The following is a 21,595-nucleotide window of genomic DNA, read 5'->3' as shown; positions in this document are numbered from 1 at the left end:
GTAATCTGTCTCTTTGATACAGCTGGATATGTAGTTATTGGGCAAGTTATGAAATTTGGATTTGAGCATTTTATTGTTATATCTGAAATTCTCTCAGTGCAAAGAAAGACTTAAACTTCAGGTCAGGAAAATGACTTTAAAAGCATTGTGAATTACTTGGCAGTATCACAGATAGCCAATTATATCGACAGTTCATATGAACTCAGAGGCTGATCCTGCAGATGTTAACACTTCAGAAAACTTGAGTTCAGTGTGATTTGCTCACCCAGGACGTGTACTTATGTCCACAACTGTTTGTAAGTTCTAGATCCAGCCAAACCATATGAGTCTGATTTTGCATTATAGGTTGTAGTGCAAAAATATATACCAAGAAGTAGCAAATTATAAAGCGATTGAAACTCATTGTATATCACATAAAGACAGGAAATAATATATTTTGTGTTTAAAACTTGACAAATTGGCATTATTTGTATCACTGATCTTCCAAATCTTCGCTGTTTTGATAATCATTTTTTGTTTTACCAAAGACAATTTCCTAAAGAAGATATTAAAACCAGAAAGCCTATTATTGCATCATGCTACCTATTTATAAATTCTAAGGAATACACACAGCAAAAATTAGTTACAATTATTCATGTTCTTGAAAATGACAGTACATGGCAAGAAAGAAGGGTCACTATTGCTCACTTCTTTTTTTAAGACAATCTTTGTTTACCTAGTTCCCAAGTGTTAAGAGCCTGTACGGTACATTTGCATAGGATAACTAACATATACCACACCATTTTCACGTCTGCAAGTACACGTGAGTAACCGTAATTACACGTGACACCAATTACTCTATTACTTTGTATTAAATTATAATGGAAAATTCCACTAGAGAATTGAAGCCTAATTGCATCTTAATTTGCATAATTTTGCATATTAATTACATCTCAGATGAATAATAAATTTCAGCAGATTTTTAATTTATGCATAGACACAAAAACAAGTGGAGAAATAATTTACAAAAAAATACCAGCAACTATTACTTAGGGCATTCAACTAATTTTGCTTAGTTTAGCAAAACAAAACTTGGTTTGTTTAATATAGCATCTTTAGGCTGATTGCTGTTTATTGCACAATATGTCAGTTTTGAAGCACAGAGAGAAGCTGAGCCTTTTTAATACAAAAAATAAATGTTAATTCACAGTATTTTAAGTTGAGCGATTTTACATTTTTGAAGAAAATGTTTGGAGGTCAGTGCTATTTAATTAATTTGAGAATGAGCTTAATTGTGATAGTTTTTTTTACTTATAAGATATCTTATTGCATTTTTTTAATGAAGGAATAAAAAATAGAATATTAAAAGAAAAAAATCTTGATGAGGAGGTTTCTCTGTTAATCAAATGCGGAATGTTTTCTTGTTTAAAGACAGCGGTTAAGCAACTGCAATTTTGATGACTATTAGTTTCAGACAAAGGGCAAAATTAAGGCCAGGAAATGTGTGGAATTGTAAATCAACATATATTTAAATAATTCTGGAGGTATTGTGTTTATTTCAGAGTCATTTTATATACCAGAAAAATAGCTGCATAATCAAAATGCACAAAAACTCTAACTTGAACCTGCACAGCTTTTCTTAACTTTAGAGGCAAGATAATGCAACGAGTCAGCCCCTATATATATTCAGCTGGACTACTCACATATATAAAGTTAGGCAGACAGGAAAGAACAGAGCCTATAACCTTCTTCCCTTTTTTCTGCCTACCAATTTTCCTATCAATGTTAGTAAAAAAAGAAAAATGTTTCTATTTATATGTATAGCTTACTTAATGAAAAAACTTAACAACACAAATTTCGCAAAAAGACTTTGCTTCCCTGAATTTCACACTGTCAACCTACTTACTGCTTTCCAATCTAGCCCGTAAAACTGAAGTCCCTTTACGCTGTCAATTCATCCCAAACCCTAATCTGGTGTTATGCCTTTTGTACCTGCTGCCACTGTCAATCTGAGACTGCCTGCACGAAGGATAATTCTATTGATCAATTGCCAAATTGTACAAAAGGAATGGACATCAATGCTCTAATAAATCAGGAGACTGTCAGGATGAATGAACATATTTGTCTTCTCCTTTGCTCAAAAAAAAAAAAACCCAAACCCTAGAGAAGCATATATTTTTCCAATGTGTTTTGTAGTTCTGCCACTTTAGGGGCTGGGCAGAATCCAGCAGGAGACTGTGTAATCTCCAAGAGTCCACTCTATGTATTTTCTGCTGCAGTAGTCTGGATTTTACCAGTTGCAATGGTCTGGGAGATTGTCAGAAAAGAACATTTCACAGTGTATGTTTACATTATACCAGTTACAGATCATTATTTTTACTTGTCAAGCAGGAATCTGATCTGATGAATACCGAGCTATTATTTTTCTTTCTTTATTTTACAGTTACATATTTTAAAATTAATATATCCCTGGGAAAAGTTTTCTTTTTCCTTAGAAAGCACTGAACGCAGAAAATGTGTTCTTGCTGTGATGTCTATAGCTGTCATGCCTCTGGTTTGGTATCAGACGCCTGTCACTTGGTTCCATCTGCACAGCACACCAAATCCCATTAGTAGCACCATCTTTAGTACCCTTCTTGTTAAAAGTTAAAACAGTTTAGCTTTCAAAAATAGCATTCTAATGAGGATCGAGATTGTCCTTTTACTTTCTGAACATCCCATTTGGCAGGGTTCAGATAAGCAGAGGGGAATTGCACTGAATGAACCGAAGTGGGGGTATGAATCTTCAACTGTTAAACAATAGTTCCCTCTCATGGACGATGTGGGCTACCGCACTTTGTGAAATGCATCTGGAGAGTCACAGCATTTTTTAAAAAATGTATTTTACTTCTTCCACGTACCAACCACGAGATATTTGCTGACAGAGGGCAGAAGCAATGGTCCCTAGAAAACTCACCGTTCTCAAAATCTGTTGCAAGTGCAGCTGGGAATACAAGGTCTTTTCTCAACACTTTGCAAGGAGATGCAATTTTTCTTTTTTCCTTTAAAGTGTTTAAACTGTGAGAATGGATACTTATTAGGAAGTTTATAATAATATTATATATTGTTTGAAATATTTTATTCAGTCCTGATCCTAACTGAAAAATCCAGCATTTCATTTCAGTAAAGTACAAGTTAACATACGTAATTTGGTCAAATGAGATTATGATGGATCATGTATTTTGTAGTTATACTTAACACCAGCTTTTGACATCTTGAGATTGTGTTTAATCCTGCAAGACAGAAAAGCCTGGCTCCCCTTTTGGGATTTGGAAGTGGAAAGTAATTCCTATTCTCTGCATTCTATTCCCACAGCACCTTCCTTCTCCATTGAATGCCCACTGCTATATTTTGGGAAAAATTTAGCCACTTTTATCTTCCTTAAAGTGATGTTGTTTAGTTCTCATGCTGCTTCCTCCCCCTCCAGTCAGTACAGTACCACACAGGACTCTGCATAAAGTGGAAGTGAACTTATCAGTATATTTTCTGTATCTGCTTGCCTTAAATACATTCCTTTTGAACGTCTTCAAATCTATTTGGGCTCTGAATGTCAACATTCTCTGGCTTTGTTTTGGAAATCAAGACCATTGGACTATCTTGGAAAGACACATTTCAAAAGCTCTGCGTTATCTCTCTCTTGGAAAGCATAGATCAAGTTGACCAGTTAGCAAATGTATAGGCAAAAGACTGAGGACAGTCTAACAATGGCCTTTTTCCTGGATAAGATTTTCAGGATTTGACCTTACATCAAGACAACTAAGATACGCTATTCCTTACATTCCCAATTTACCATGTTACAAGACATTCTTGCACATATATATAAAAAAAAAAAAAAAAAAAAAAAAAATCAGCCTTGATTTCAGGATTGCAAAAGTCATAATGAAATTTTTAGAGTTAAGTTTGAAATCCAAAATATTTATCTAATTATTTTAACATATTTTAGCATCTTCAAATGTTTTGTAAAGATTCTACAGGTGGAAGACTATGGAAATGCTAATGAAGTGTTCAGGCTACTATGTTTAAAAAACTGTTTTGGGGTTAAGAAATAGAGAACAAAGATTCCCAGAAGTTGAAGGAGCATCCTGTGAACTGCTGTTGCATACTTGCCCTATACTTAAAGGTTTTCTGGGTTTCTGTTACTCACTACTGTTAGAGACAAGATTCTGTGCTAAATATTCTTTTAGTCTGCAGCACAATGATCACACTTTTTAGAAAGACAATTAAAATTCAAGAAATTAAATCCTCCACATTTATAAAAAAAAAAAGATTTAAACTACTAAAGATCCAATACAGCTATTAAAAGGAATTTACACTGTTTGCAAGGCAAGATTCCATTCTGGCATATTGTGGAGTATTTTGATAAAAAATATTCAAAACTGTAAGAAATTTGCACCAAAATTTAAGGCATGATTTTTACTATAAATTTCAAAATTCAGGTAGGGGATACAATTTTAAAATTAGTCACCAATGCTTTCAACATTTTTAATATAATGTCACTATCAAATTCATGTAATGTTTCTAAAAATTTATTGCATGTACAAAATAAGAAAATAATAGTGCAAAAGCCATGATTCTGCAAGTCATGCCATGCAGCTGTGTGCAGGTACGAGATACTGATTCAAAGGCTTGATGAATAATTTCCACTGTTTGTCTATAAAGCGTGAGAGAAGGTGTGTCAATGCCTCTCCAAACTGCTTTACTCTTGCTCTGATTAACTTAAAATTAGAAGTTAATTCTTGGCTTCTTTTCAGAAGGTGAACTATAAGTATCAGTTCCCACATTTATACGATGTGGATGTCTAGCTTCAGGGAAATGAGTTAGAATAACAACTCATTTCACACAGGAATATCATACATATAACTGAATCCTAATTTCCCCCCTTTTTTAACTCTAATTGTCCCATTTCACTGTACTATGCACCTGTAATACTAGAGATAAATAGGCTTCTTTGAGACTGTAATGGTAATTTTTGTCCATCTCCAGGAGCATCATGTCTGTTTCCACTAGCAACGGGAGACAAAAAAGATGAATCACAAACCTGGGGCCACCATGCCTTATGTTGGCATGATCTTGCGCAAGTGACCAAGCTGGAGTGACCCCAATGAGTTTTAAAATTCAGAACTTGTTTCAATTTTAGTGTGTTGCTGTGTTTTCCTCAACTTTTCCATGTTAGATGTCAGAAATGTGGGTGTTTTATGAGATTTGCCATGTGCATTACAACGTTGTTGAAGGGTAAGCTGTATTTACAACACGAAACATGAATCCATCCACTCCAGAGGCACAAAACTAGAACAGCAAAGTGTGAGGTATACAGTCAGGGACTGGCTGCTACTCCTTGAAGCTAAGTAGACTTAGGGCACAGACCCCCAGCAGCAGCAGTAGCACGATCCTATCATTGATGTCAGCACTCTAGATAACAGTTGGCTTTCTGAAGCCACTTTGAACTAGATCAGGACCTGTGAGATGGTGTCTATAGGGTGGATTTTAATACAGTAATCACTTCTACCCCCTAGCAACAGCAAATCTACAGCTTTGACTACACAGAGTTCTCCTCATCCTATACAGACCACCTCTGCCTTTACCCTCATGTTTATTGTTCCATAGCAAGGCATCCTGGCTTTAGTTAATCTTGGTCAGTCATGTTTGGGATTGCAAAACTCAGTATTAACTCGCTGCTGTGAAGCCTGGTGGTGGGTCTGGTGTGAATAATAAGGCAATTACAGTTACATGCTTATCCAGGTGCTGGGAAATACAGGAAACTTCTGGTTAGACATCTGAATATGGGGCAGAAAATGCTATAGAGATTTTAGGTAAACCTTTGTTTTCTTTTTTTTTTTTTTTTTTTTTTTTTGAGGGTGTTGTTTTGTGTTCAGTTGTATTTAAAACAGTTTTGTTCTTTGTTATATCATTCTGGAAAGCTTGGAAGTAAAAACAGGAGAAAGAGATACTGAATTAAAACTGACCCATTTCTCTAGTTACAGAGAAATCCTCAAATCCAGGAGCTGAGCCAATTACAGTATTTATCACATGATTTTCTTTTAGTCTTTTTCACTTATTTACCTGCAATGGACAGTATAGCAAGAAACAACACTTCTGCCCCATTTAGTTAGAGAGTTGGAAAGAATGTTCAACATGCAAGGTATGAAGATATAAGTATCTCACAGATGAATGGATGTTACATTAGTCTTCAGAGACCTTTGGGCTACTCTTCTCCTTAAATTAGCCCCTCATTCCTTATTCATAACATTGCTATTTTCCACTCCTGCTTCTGCTTTCAAATCTCTCCTTTGGAAAGGCGAGATTTGCTGAGTCAGTCACTTTAACTGGAGTGGCTCGGTATTTTACTTTTTCCTGTAGTTTATTTTTAATATATAGCACCCATGAATGTTAATCAGGAAGGGAAGGTATTGGGGAAATCCTAGCCTTTTTTTTTTAATCAGCAAAGTATTAGCTGCATAAGACTGAAAAAAAATCACAGTCTGATTTATAGCTGCCAAAACATTGTTGGGTTACTAAGCTGCTTACCACGTTCTTTGTCTCCTATCGGGTATGTAAAAAGACTGTTTAAAAACTGTGTGAAAATTTTCAAAAACACCTTTAAAAGATTCCATTACTTAAAGTGATTTGGATAATTGTGTTCAATGGTAGCCATTATTTAAAAATATAATTAGTTGCTGAACTCAGAGAAGGAGGGAAATTTCTGCAGGTGTTTCTCATTATTTGCTATGCATACAAAATATCTGCATAAATTACCATTATTATTTCAATGTATACTAAGAGACAATAAAGCATTAGCAAGCAAAGAAAAATGTTGTTGACCCACAATCTGTGTTAGTAGCATAGAGTTTTGGCCTTCAGTGTTTTTGAGGAACATGTGCAACCGCATTCAAGATTGAAATTACAGGTTTGCACCTGTAACAACATTAAGTATGTAACAAAAGTACATCAGAAGGATATTGAAAATGCAAAGACATTAGGAGAAAGACAGTAGTACATGCCCATAACTGCGCTACACAAAACAGGTATTGATAGGCAGAGCTTTTCATTCTCTGCTAAGGCTTCAGGCAAAGGAAGTCATCCCTTCTCATCTCTTCCATAAGGATCTGAATTTCCAGGAGTTTCTTTTGTAATTTATTGATACTGCTACAGAGAGATTTACACATGAAGTACTGAGACCAGTTAGGACCTCCTGACTTCTAGCTCTGGTTTTGAGCAAGAGATGTTCTGCAACTTGGGGAAAGATTTTATTTCTTATTCTGTGAAATGGAACAATAGTAATAGAAGATGAACAAAAAAGAAGAAAAATTCAAATTATCTACTAAATTGATAAATTCAAATATATTCATTTTAATGAATAAGTGAGAAAAAATCAGACAACCTTGAATTTAATAGGAATTCATTCAGTTTGAGAAACTTGAGGTTACTTGTGTTATTTATTGTATTATACATTAGTTTTTCAATGAGCCCTAGTAAAAATAAGTTTTGATTATTTTACTGGAAAATTAATGGAAAAATCAGCATTTACTCATTGTAATGAAAATTTTATCTTTCCAATCTGAATGTCTTTTATTTTCATCCTTTAATTTCTAGAATTTTATCCCATAAAGGGGAAATAATAATAATAATATGAAGTGAATACATACTCATAAATAGTAAAGAAATTATTAATCTCTTGTTGATTATGAATGCTTTACATCTTGTCACAGTAGGTGATATTCAAAGTGCCCCAGCAGGTAGAAAGAACTGCCTTGGAGGAGGGAATAAGGCTTCTCACAGTATACATTCAGGATGGAATGATTTCCATGCCAAGACTATTTTTACACTTCAAACTTCATAAATTGATGATGAAGTTATGCCCTGAAGTATTTATGCTGTAAGAAGATTTTGCATTTTACAATGCAGTCTGTGATGTTTCGTTGCATTAATGGAGACACAGTCTAGCTGAGACGCAAATGGTCTGGAAGAGTGAAGGGACAAAACTAGAACTCTTAACAGAAAATATGTCTTTTCCAAATAAACATTTGGCAGTTTTCAGACAAGACTGGAAACTTTAGGATTAGTTTTACCAAAAAAATGGGTTTTTTTCTTTTCCAAAGGATAATTGAGTGGTAATTGTCATGCATTTCTTATTAAAATAACTTGATGTATGTAAATGCAAGATATCATAATATGAATTAAAGACTTTATGAAGATTGAAATGATGCGGTGGCTATCTGCACAGGAATACATTTCAATCTGTTCTTTTCCTTATTCCTGGGACAATGCAGGACCTTGAGCAAAGGTGTATAGGAAGTGACTTTCAGCTTTTCTGAGAATTCTTTATTTGCAAGGCTCCAATGTTCTCACTTGGATTAGAGGATGGAAATTGATATGGGACTTCTTAAAGTCGCTAGGAAGAGTCTTGATGATCAGGTTCAGAATCAATAGCAGAAAATCTACTGGTTGAGTGATCTTTCATGGGACTCAAAACATTTACTTTTTGAAAATCAGTTGCATTGGAAAGTAGCCATGTTAGAAACTTTTTAATCATTCACTAGTAATTTTCAAATAGCTTAGTCCATATATTCACCAGGTTTTAATGGCTGTACTCTCCCATTGTAGTATCCCTTCTATCCTTACTATTCTGATTTTCCTTGTTTTCTGTAAAATATTTTCTCTTGCAACGTTTTGAGTAGGTTGTCCACTTGTGTTTGGTTTTATTTTTTAATCCTTAGTAGTTTGGAAAGCCTGGGGGTTTCTTTACAGATAATGGATAAGAAATTATTTGCAATTAGTTAAAATATGATTATGTAAATATGTAACTTTTTCAAAGTTTAAGTGTAGGAAAAGCAAGATTTCTAGAGCACATAGCAAGTGTAAGCCATTCTGACAATGTAATTCAGATAAGGATATACTGTGCAAAGGTGTCAGGCTAGGATGGCTATGCTTTGTAATGAAGACTGTTTAGAAAGTGCCATGTCTTTCATTTGCCTAGAAAACAGCTCCATTGAAGTAATGCATTTACAAAACTATGCTCCTCTTAACAAAATCCTGCAACTTAAAATTCGATGTGGTATCCCAATACTTTTAACAGTTCAAGAGAATAGCTTGATACTAGCCTTGAAATCTATACAGTGCTGTGATCTCCGTAATTTTGGTGGTGTATCACAGTAACGTGAAGGAACAGATTTATTCATTCTTTCTTCTGAGATTAAATGTAATTGGTTTAAAGAGATAATCATTCTTTTGTTTGAGTTTTATGCATTTCTTATGAAGAGCTAACACATTTTTCTGCAGTCTGACAAAGTGTACAGTCTTTTATCCTCATTTCCCAGTGGATAAATACTTCGTTAATTAATAAAGTGTTATACTAGCACTTAGTGTCTGCATTTAACTGTAGAAGGATTTTATTCAGATTATGTTAATAGATTGTCCGCTTTATTTTTGCATTAATTACAACCTTTTCCTGTGATGTTGTCATAAGAGAATTGTCACTATGAATACAGGGGGCTTTTCTGGATTATTTTTGTTTGACTGTTCTGAAATAATGCCTGTTACATGTTGTTACTTATGCTATTAAACTGAATGTTTAATTATTTACTGAGAATGATATCCCTTGCAAATTCAACTTTTCTTCTGCTTCCTAATTGTTTACAAATCTGTTCTGATCTACATACATAGCTGTATATGAGTATTTCCTAAACAGCATGTACAGATAGCAAATTTGAAAGTATTTTGGATTTTCTTAGTGCATTTTTTTCTGATTATTTGGCTTTTTAATATTAGCTAAAGCACCTTGTATAGTGAGTGGTACAGCTGCTGAAGAGAATGGCTGTGATTTCTCTTAAAGGAAGACTGAGAAATGAGGAAAAATAATAAGCACTATGAAAGTAAAATTGCACCATAAGTATTTATCTTTGGGACAAGAGAGTAATTCTACAGTATTGCTGAATTGTGGCTGTCCAGAGAAATGTGTAAATCCAGTGACACATTTTCGTACCTAGTCTATAAGACAATATATACGGATGGGAAACTGAGGAGCTTCAGGTAATAGAACTGTGGGACATTCCTACTTAGCCTTTGTTCATGTCTGTCCAGTGAGAGGAAGGAAACAGTTTCATTTTTCAAAGCTTTTGGCCAATTTCCTTCAAACAGGAAATTATTATCTTTGCCACGATGGGAAAACAGATTGTATTTCTTATTTGCTTTCATATTTCATCTCTTAAGACAGAGATAGAGAAAGAACGTTTGCAGACACTAATACTAGCCCCTGGACACTTAAAACTTGTGGAACCTCATTGCATTCTGTGGGAGTCTGTTCATACCAGTCTGTACATAGACATTTGTAGATATACTCAAAACAAATCTGGGAGAGACCTCCAGAGGCAATTCAAAATGAGCCGTGTTTTAAAATATATTGCAAATAAGTCATACATTTTTCTTCTCAATTCCCAGTCATTCTACTGAACTGTTGATATATTGGTACTGAAGAAAAAGTCAAGTTTTCTATTTAACCTTTTAGTATTCTGAGCTTGATGTTCTTATTTTCAAATAAAAGGCTGTCTAAAGGCATAGTTTATTTAAAAAATAAAAAAACCTGTTGGTAAGCATAGCAAAGACAATTATCATGTGTGCTTCATTAAAAATGTCTGAGGTACTAAAGGTATGTTAGGGGAGTTTTCAAATCAGAGCTTAGCCCAGGTGCAATATTTCATTACTCAGAAGGCAAATAACTATCAATAGGCTATCATTTTGCTACCCATGGCTTATTTATAATTGCATCTATTACCAGCATGCCTAAATAAAAAAATAAAAATAAATTAAAAAAGACTAATTTGCATGTGTTAAAACTGATGATCCATGCATCACTATCTGCTATCAGAACACGATTCTCAGCACCCCTCATGTATCCATACCATGATAACACAGTAGATTAGATGTCTGCCTCTGCTCAGAGATGTCCAGGCCTAGAAGAACTGAAGTTTTGCAAACAGGGATCAAGGTGTATTGGCAAAGCTACATGCAAAAGTATACACGACACCTGCCCAACCATGCCTGGATCTAGCTGAATCTCTCTGCTGCTGCTTCTTACGTTGCATTTATCAACTTCACCCAGGAAAATAGTTAAAATGGTGAAAAATATGGGTGTACCTGCAACTATTTTACAGCATATAAAGTCCCTCTACCATCAAAATATTGGTATGTTTACGTGTTTTACTGACCACATGAAAAAAAACCTCTGAACTGAGTGTTAGATAGGCCCAAGTAAGTTCAGGCTTGGGAAGTCCTCTCTGGCAATGTGTCTGACGACAGCTTTCAGCTGGTCGATCTGAAAGACAGAATACGTTTGTTTCATTTTTGGAGGTATCAGTTTGGCTTTTGAGTGCTTATGGAGTTTGGGAGGCAAAAACATGAAGAGTCATTCAAAGGGTACAACTACACTAGCATTTTTGTTCAGATCAGGAGCATGTTTTTGCAATGAACCACCCAATAATCCTCACTTACCATGCTTTTGTTTGCATTTTGGAGTGGTTTATCCTTTCACATGGAACTAAAGTGGAAGCTATGCTCCATGACGTGCACCTCATGCAGTCTAAGCAGGTGTTCAGAACAGGACAGACCAAACCTAGTCCAAGAGACCCCCTCTGAAACTCATATAGTATTGATATCAGATGTTTAGCATCAACTGTTTCATTCCACAGATCTGTTCCTAATGTTCAACACTATTTGCTAATACAGACTTGACCAACAGTATAATTCAGAGTATCTGCTAAAAACTGGATACTCACACTGCATGAAATAAGAATACCATCCTCACAAAACCTTGCCACTTGCTCCAAATGGGAAATCAGTATTACAGAAAGGTTCTTAATCTTCTCCTGTTATTCAAGGTGATTAATGATCCTTGAGAAGAAGACATGTATGATATCTCCCCTGTGTTTGAACATTTACCAATTTCTGGAGTACAGCTTGTGTACCGGAGCCTTTCTCCCATCTGAAAGCTGCCTGCATCTGAGACATCATCCTACCAGCTGCTCCTTCTTCTTCTTCTTGAAAACATTGCTAAAGCTGTGAGGCAAAGCAGAAGACACAGGTAAGACTGACTACTACCAAGACGGAGATGATCAATTGACTAAAAAAAAGCTGCCTTTTTTCATCAATGAAAGAAAAAGGTGCATAAGAGCAGCTTTACTCCTCTACATCGGTGATATCGACTGAAATGCTTGCTTGAAAGAAAACTAAACAAACCCAAAACTTAACAGTACAAAGGTGATCTTCTGTTAGCACAAACCCTAATATTTCTGTGGAACAGAACTGAGAAAACCAGAATGCATTTGTTCTTTGGAATGAAGTCATTTTTTTAATTACTATGAAATGTTTAGAGTAACCAGCAGACCGGTATTAGCAACTTTTCTAGATAAGCAAGAATCTTTGTCATTAAGCATGTTAAAATCTGATGCTAACACATTGCTACCTTTAAAGTGGAACATTTTTCTTTATAAGCCTCTAAATATTGTGATAGCTATCAGCTGCCATTCATTTAAGGACAGTGATGTAACATGGCTGGAATTTCAGAAGCAAATCTGCAGAACCTATTATATTTTTATAATATATTTGGAGACTTTCCAATTCACGCTGTCAGTATAAGACTAAGATGGGCAGTACCATTTGACTATTTTTTGATGATGCAGTTTAACAGTTTGTTTGGAAGGCCTTGGCAATTTGATTAGTGCTGTTTGATGGAGCAGTGTCATCAGCATGAAGTGGAACAGTTCTGCTTGTAAGTGTCTGGCAGGAGATCCGAGTTTCTGAGCATCACACAGGCATAAGCAATAAACAACATGTTATTGTACATTCCATTTTATATTTTTATAGCTGAAGAAAATTAATAATGCATGAGCATCCAATAGGTTTCCATAAGACTCTGCCTTCAAAATAAAAATACAAACTACAGCTTGTGGTAGTATAAATGTCTGTACTCCGTATCTGTGAGCACACTTTCATGTCTCTTGAGGCAACAAGAACCTGGGTTGAATTCTGGCCTTGCTGAAGTCAGAGCTCCACTAGACTCAGATGTGCCAGCGTCTCACCCTGGTTTGTAGTGGTGAATTGTGGCAATGTTGCTGCTCTGGAGACTACGTCAGGTGCTGCTGCTAGGCAGTGCAGATGGAGAAGCAATTTCTCTTTGTAATGCTCAGCTACCCTTTTGTTCTCCCATGTTGGGATTGCAGAACATACATTGCATAGACTTTTCTGTGTCAGAGGATATATATGAATTCAGACTTCCCTATGCCTGGACTCTGAATATTTGCCCCTTTATGGAGATTTCTTTTCTGCCAAGAAAAGTCTTCCAGATTATTAGTCATCTGAGGTTGCACTAGAAGAAGGACGGAGAGGTAATGGGGCTGTTACCAAGTAGAGACTTGATAGCTGCTGCCCCTAACCATGCTTTTTTGTCCTGAACTGTTACAAAAGCATAACAGCTAGGCTGCTGGGTGTGCTAGTTTCCATACCAGGACAACTGCACGAATGCTGCTTATCTGAAACTTTGGGGTAGGATTTATTGGTTGATGCATAAACAGAAAAAGAAACACCTTGGATTTGAGCATTATAATTCAATGAACTAGTTAGTATTATTATCAAAGTAATAGTCAAAGTATTTTCAACTTGCATCTTGCAGATGAATCTCTCTTTGTTTCATGAGATGGAGTTTGGATGGATTGAAATGGCATAAGCCCTTAAAGCCTTTTTCTGCTTTTTATGGTACAGCTGCAGACAGAGCTGAAATCCTAGGTGCTTATTTGCAAAATGTTGGACGATCTGCCATTGCATTAGATCAAACACTGGTTTTCACTTTGCCTTACCCAGTTTCTACACATGCTTTAACAGGTGTAGTTTCATGCTGACATATTTGGGTCTGTAAAGTGTGGGATTACTTCATAGTACACACTTAAGCAAAGTTAAGGTTAAATTACTTAGAGTACATAAATCAATGCTAATATTGATTGTGAGGGAACAGATGAAATCACATTTAGCATAACATTGGAGCACTGTAGATTGGTGATACCTAGTTTAGGGATGAAGTCTGCTTGGCAGACTTCCACAGTTTTTTTGAACAAACATGAATAATCAGAAAAAGCATATTCTAGTTTAGGCCTTTATGTTGTGGCTGTGGGGTTTCTACTCTACTTTGAAGTGCTCTGAAACCTGATTTACTATATCACATAAGCTAAAATAAAATAAATAAGCTCAAAGGCAAAGCCATAATCTAGAAAGTCAGCCTCCCTTCCCTGCCTCTGGCAATGAAGTAGTCTTGGCTGTGTAACCCACCATTGCCAGAAGTCAGGCTGAATTCAAGCATTCTTGATATTATATAAAAACCTTCATTTTCACTTCACAAGAGCTGTTATTTGGCTCAAGGAAGTTCCTTAAAAGTTGTTTTTGTTTGTTGGTTGGGGTTTTTTTGTTTTGTCTTTTTTTTTTTTTTTAATAACAATTTTAAGCTGGGAGACAAATTTAATTTTCATTACTAGTGTTTGATTACATAGAGTGACACCTGATGGCTGCATAGAAGATTGTCTTGATAACACTCATTGTGACAGATTAACAGATTTGCAAACCAGAGGGATTCTTCTATTAATGTGAGCCACCTGCATATTAGCACAGACCTTAGCATTTCATCAGGTGATTCTTGTCTAACACACCCTTAGACAAATACAGTGCCACTGATTGCCTGGAGACACAGTGGAGTCTTCAACAGGTTAAAGTGTTTCTCTAAAAGGATAGAAACTGAATTAATGAGGCCTTATGTTTAAGTTACTAATGGCCTAGATAACTATTTTATTCCCTGCTTTTTTACAATTTTATTTTATTTTTTGTTTCTTGTGGTTTCTTTTTAAAGACAATTTTGGATTAAGGACCTCAAGGAGTCAGACGGTCTATGATCTCCACGGGTAAGTTGTTCTGCTATTTATATACCCTTGTGGTTAACAAATATATAATTTCATCTGTTTATTTTCACCTTCTACAAACTTTCTAATCTTGGCTAACAATTCTGGAACAGAGGCACAAACATGTGGTATTGCTTCCTCAGAAGGATCTTGGTGGAGGTGGGAGGAAGAAGAACTTGTTAGGCATTTTCAGTGAAAACTAGAATTCCTCCTGCTCACAGTAGGAACAGAAGTTTTATAATAAAATGCAATTTTGACTCTTTTTCCCTGTTCACATCCAGTCTCTGTGGCTGTACAGCCAAAGCACATCCATGTCTCTTGCATGTGATAAATGGATAGATATTCATTGGAAATAGAGTAAAAATTTTCAGCTGATTTTAAGTCTTTAGTCTAATACACTAATTCATTTCAGATTAGGGATGTATCTTAATCAGAAGAAAATGAAGCTCAAAACCAATGGAGTAAATAGCAAAATCTGTCTAGCTTAATTTTGATGTGGTTAAAAGTCTGACAGCTTATGTGTTTAGTAAAATAGATCAAGCTTTTTAGGCTTTAAATTTTGTTACTTAAAATAACTCTTGTATCTTATTATTGAAATATTATTTTCTAGTATCTGCTGTCAATTTAAATAAAGAATGGTCAGAAGAGTATTTAAAAAATTAGCAGTTTGCATTTAAAGTCATCTAAACTCACTGGAAAATACTTGGCTGATGCTTATTAGCTGTGCTTCATTGTAACAATTAAGACAAAACAATAAAGAACCCTTTATACATAAGGTATAATATTTTCAGAAGTAGGGTCATGTTTTTCACATCAATAGTTTCATATGTTTCTTAATTTGTAAAGATTTTAAAAGTAGCTGTACAAAAGCTTTTATGGTAATAGATAGATCTACCATGATGATAAGGATTCAGATTACTTAAGAGTGAAACTGAACAAGATCAAAAATATGAGGGACAATGCAAAGCAGAGCCTTATCAAAAGGCTGCCTTTATAGCTCATCAGTGCAAATTTCTTGTCAAAATGCTCCTTGAGCTAAGTAAGGGTTACTTATTCATATGAACACCTGACTTATAAAATCAATCAAGCACTGATATCAAAGATGTCTGGCTTTTGCATCTATTCAGGTTGATGCTTCCATTAACTTAACTTCATACTCTAAAAGCATATTTCATTTCTAAATATGCTGTGTATAACTCATTAACATCAGAGCCCCCAACAGTAATTGCCTGAAAGTGAGTAAAGAAAATCGGAAAAGATGAAGAGCTGAATTACCACTTAATGAAAGAAAAAAAAACAACAAAAAAACCCAGACAGACATTTAAATTGACTGTCGTGCAGCAGCAAGCCTCTTCTCTATGAAAACATTCAGTTTGGTGGTTGGGGTTTTTTTAAGATTTTTAGACTGCATTTATAGTTTGTGTTGAGATATTTAAAAAATGTGTTAAGTAATATTCAATATTACTTCAAACCTCAATGTACTTGTAGATGGAAGCTTACTCAGGAATTCTGCTTGTTAATGATTTTTGTGTGTGTGTTTGCAATGTCTTATGCTTCTTCGCCTTACATACGGTTATTATGTCAGTCTTTAGAGAGGTATTAAGAATGAAGTAAAACTCAATTTTGAGAAGGTACAAAGTATCAGCAATATATTTTTTCAGAAGACTTAAAAGTGATGCTTGTTTCCTCTACACCAATCACACACTGTTTCTGGGCTTCTTTCTACTACCTCAATCATCACAGGGCACTTCTGGAGATGGCACAGGAAACGTGGACTGAGGAAAAAGTACTACTGTTCCTGTGCCACTGTTCTTCACTGTAGACAAACACATGCTTGGACCTGTGCTAAAGGGTGCCATGGAAACAGGATTTGTTCCTCACCACAGTCTGGGCTTATGTCCAAATAACTTGTATGAGATGAGTGTGAGCTCAAGCATAAGGTTGGACTCATGCTTAAAATTCAATCCTGAAGTAGCCACAGTAACTACTCGACTAGCAGGGTTAAGTTTGCAAGAGCTACTTTATGCCTCTAAAATGCAGCCATCATTCATAGTACCTTTTCTTAGTTGGTAAGAAATGTACACATCCTGATGTAGCTTTTTCTGAAAATAGACTCCTTACATTGAAAGCCTAAAAATTCAGTTTACAGGAGGCAAAAGTCTACCATGAGTGAAATAATAAGAATCAGTACTTAAAAATATATATATGTCTGCCAAAAAAGTCCCAAAAGTATGAAGCTTGTATAATTCCTTACAGCATTCATTAATCGTAAATTAAAATTGGCCACAAATTTTAGTTCACAAGTCAGGAACCTGTTAACTCTTGTTTTCATTATAATCTGCTGTTCGTTTTACATGCACACATAAATATTCAAATCTGAATGTCCAAGTGTTTCATAAGTACTTAGATAAATGAGACTCTGGCTCCAAGGAAAACCTAGTCTAATTTGGAACAAAGCACATGTAATTAAGAGGAACAAAAAAGAGAACAAAGAGGTCTGCAGATAACCACTGCTATCTGTGTTCCTATGATATTATTGCTTCATTCTAAAGTTGTCAATACTAATAGATAAATAAAATCTGTTACTTCTGACTGAACAAACAATTGTACTTGACCGGACTTTACTTCTGGGCCTACCTGTGTCATGATGCTTAAAAGAGGTCAGTTTCCAAGGGAATAGTTTTATGGTCAATTTAGACAGTATTTTAGAATTGTGAGAAAATACAGAAGAAAAATTTGGAAATGTTGGAGGAGCTGGCAATGAAACATTCAAGACAGGTATCATTAGCAGAGCAGTAAATATGTGCAAGTGTGCCTGCATAATACACGAGGTATTATGAGACAGAAAAAAAGTGGGTTGCAGAGGAGAGAGAGAGACTTGTAAGGGGACATTTTAGGCAAAGGGTGAAATGGAAGTAGAAGCAGTAAATGAAGGTTTGTGTAGTGTATTAGGCCTCCTTTGGCAGTAGGAAATGATAGGAAGATAATGGCAGATGTTTTGCTTCCCGTTCTGTGCACAATAACTCTAGGGTAGAGTCCTAGCTAAACATATATAGTCTGCCTGTGGGAGACTAGCTGAGGCCAACCCTGTTAATCGTGTGTTATTCTGAGGGTGAAAGTTTAGATACTCTTGCTTCCACAGGGGGTTCCCCTCAGATGCTTTTACCTGTGGGGTGGAAGTACTAGGCCTCCGTTTGCTACTTTAGTAAAGGCATCAGATTGGAAAGATGACCACAAGGTACCAGAGACTTTCCTAGCTCCCAGGCAGATATTGTTTGCCATGTGGTAGTGACTGAGATATGTAGTCATGAGCCACTCCTCACCCATGCAGAATGCTATAACCAGTGCTGTGAATGCAAAGAAATTGGTCAGGTCCAGTAACAAGACAGCTGATATCACAAACAATTTGTCACGATTCAGCTCACATGGGATGGAGAGAATGAGTTGTATTTTCCTGCTTTAACCACACAATATCAGAATTATCAGAAGGAAGTGTCAGAGGAGGACTGAAATGCAGGACTGTGGCATCCAGGCAAATCAGGAGGGGAAACATTGATTTTTTTTTTTTTAATTAGAAGATGTGTTATCGTTGTTTCAGAATAATACTGCCTTCTTATAAATCTTGAACTTGCTCACGTGAAGCAGGGAGAGGACAACGGTTTAGACTTTCTATGTGATCTTTGTTCCCTTTATCATGATTTTGCATGTGTATTATGAAAGAGAATAATTTTTCAATTGTGTAAGTTAAATGTTTTCACAATGTTTATCCTACTAGGCCTCTGTCACAGGTAACACAGGATAAATGAAAACCCATATTGGTTCCAGACACTGGGGCATTATCTGCAGGGCTGCTTTCCAGTTGATTGGTGCTGGTGCGCACACCCCCTGCACACCCCCAACGTGTAATGGTGCATGGGGTTATTCCTCCCCACACGCAGGACTTGGCATTTCCTCTTGTTGAACTTCATGATGCTCCTGTCATCCTTTTACTCCTGCATGTTGAGGTACCTCTGAATTGTAGCACGTTTATCTGGTGTATCAACCACTCCTCCCAATTTTGTATAACTTACAAACTTTCTGGTGGTGCACTCTATCCCATCGTCCATGTCATTAATGAAGAGGTTAAGGAGTATTGGCCACAGTACCCTGGAGTACACTACTAGTGACTGATCTCCAACTGGACTTTGCTGAGTGCAATCCTAAGAGGCAGGCTTGTTCCTGAGAGTTCAAAACTTTAGTTTCTGATACTCATGCACATCTGATACATCAGCATTTGAAGTTTAAGGTTTTTTTACCTATAAGTTGCTAAGCCATCTCTAAAAAGGAAAGATTTTTTTGCTCGTCTTATTTCAGTGTCTTTTGCTTGTTCTCATCTTTCTGAAACATGGACCTCCAATTTTACGTGGTATCCTGCAGAGATTGAAAGCAAGCCCTGCTCAATACTGCTTCATGCAAACGCTTGGGCTGCAGTTGTATTGCATTGGTAGATTATAGCCTTGCTGTGTGAACTATCAGACTTCACTAATTTAATACATAATAATGTATTGTTCTTCCTCTGTCATGTCTAACTGCTAACCTGTGTGACAGTAAAGCATAGAGTGAGTTTTTCTTGTTCTCTTGTCACCTTCCCCATTACTCCTACCTTAAAATCAATAATTTTCCTTTTGTACAACTCCCTCACCTTTCTCATAATAAAGAGGAGAAAGATAATCTGATGCCTACTCCTCAGGTGCTAAATAAAGTTACTAGAAAACACGTTTAAAAGGCCAAGTTAGACTGAATATTCAACTGCTCTTTTTTTGTATTGTCACGAAGCGGCTGTAGTGAATATACCTGTGTGTATGTATATAGTCTATATACGTCTGTATGTATATGGAGATAAGAAACCTGGCGTGATGGAGGCAACCAGGCTTTGCCCCCGGGCGGAGGGGGGGCTGCCCGGGCCGTGTCCCCGGGCGGAGGGGGGGCTGCCCGGGCCGTGTCCCCGGGCGGAGGGGGGGCTGCCCGGGCCGTGTCCCCGGGCGGAGGGGGGGCTGCCCGGGCCGTGTCCCCGGGCGGAGGGGGGGCTGCCGGCGGCTGCAGTGCGGCGCGGGGTGCGCTAGGTGGGGATCGTGCCACGTCAGCGGCAGGGACGGGGGAAAAAGGTTTTCCCTGACGTGTTAGGCGAAACCCTCGTTTGATCAGTCTTTAATGTTATTCGTGAAGGAGGTATGAGCAGCAGGAAAAAGATGCTGGAAGTCTTCATTATGGCTGAAAGAACACCCATAGCAGTGCTGTAATAAAAATATGTGGGTAGTTGCTTTTTTCTAAACCTCATTAAGCCTACTAAAACCTTAAGTATTGCAACAATTTGTTCTTCCTTTTCTTTGTGGTTATCTAAGAAAGTAAGTTAATATTTTAGAGTTGTAATACGTAACTGGAGCTTTCCAAGTGGAACTCTTTGAGTGCGTTACACTTGCTGATTCTCTATTGAACAGCCTGTTTCTGTTACTGGCTAAGGAACAGTGTAAAACTAAGATTTATAAATTCTTGATTAATAAATAAGGCTTGCACTTCATCAGGTGACTCATATAAAGAATATGATATGACAAAACCAATTAAAATGTCTGTGCCTTTGATCTAAAATCAAATAGCGCTGTATTTTTGGAGAGGATTAGCTTAGCGCTACCTTATGCCTAGAGTGGGTCAAAGCGTGTTTCAAAGTGTTCGGATGTTGTTTCTGTAAGTTAAGTCCAGACAGGGTTTTCTGTTTTGGAGTAATCATTTCTCTTTGTAGGACACATGAAATACCATGCTAAATAAAGGATAAGGGAGAGAATGAAGCAGTGAGGAAATTAATAAATAGCCATCTGAAAAAAAGCATTCTTTTGAGGTTTACTGCAAAAGAGGTTATGAAAGAAGCCTTCAAAGTATAAATGTCAGTCAAATATTCTGTCTCTAAAAAGCAATAATGTTGAAAATCTCCTTTTAAACTTAGACAAGTTTTTAGGACTTTTGACCACTGGAAATATTCTGTTAATTTTGACAAGGGAAACCATCTAGCACTAGATACAGCTAAACTTCTCACTTCTGAAATAGAATGGGTACTAGGGGGCAAACAAAATTATTTTTGTGGTAATGATGCAAAACGTCAAAGGTTTGGGATTTTCCCTCCGAAAATCAGATTCCAGATTAGAGGAAAAAAAAGGTTTTGCTGGAAACAGTTTTATAATTCATGTCCCTTGGAAGTAAATACATCGGTTCATTGTGTATAATTTCTATTCAGTAATTAGGATTGAGTGATTAAGCTTCTTACTAGGTTTCTTCCTCATACATTTCAATCTGATAGTCAATACTCTGAATTCTTCTACTAGTAATCTCTTAAAGCTCACTCCTTAGATTAACATAACTACCCATAAAATTGTGTGAAGTACAGGAGGCCTACCCTGAGTTTCTGAAGTCCTATATTCACAATGTTGTGTCTCTTCAGTCAACTCTCGCTGAGCGATAAGGCTGTTCCACTGAACGTTGAAAAAATAGTGTTTTCCTGTATATCACTTCTGGTCCCTTTATGCATGTGTTTATAATGGTATTCTGTTGATATCATCATCAGAGGTCCCATTTTGGGTAGATTCTGAAGAAACATGTATGGACAACCCCATCCAACA

This window comes from Balearica regulorum, chromosome 2, assembly GCF_011004875.1.
Source record: "Balearica regulorum gibbericeps isolate bBalReg1 chromosome 2, bBalReg1.pri, whole genome shotgun sequence".
Taxonomy (NCBI): domain Eukaryota; kingdom Metazoa; phylum Chordata; class Aves; order Gruiformes; family Gruidae; genus Balearica; species Balearica regulorum.
This window is presented reverse-complemented; position numbering follows the sequence as displayed.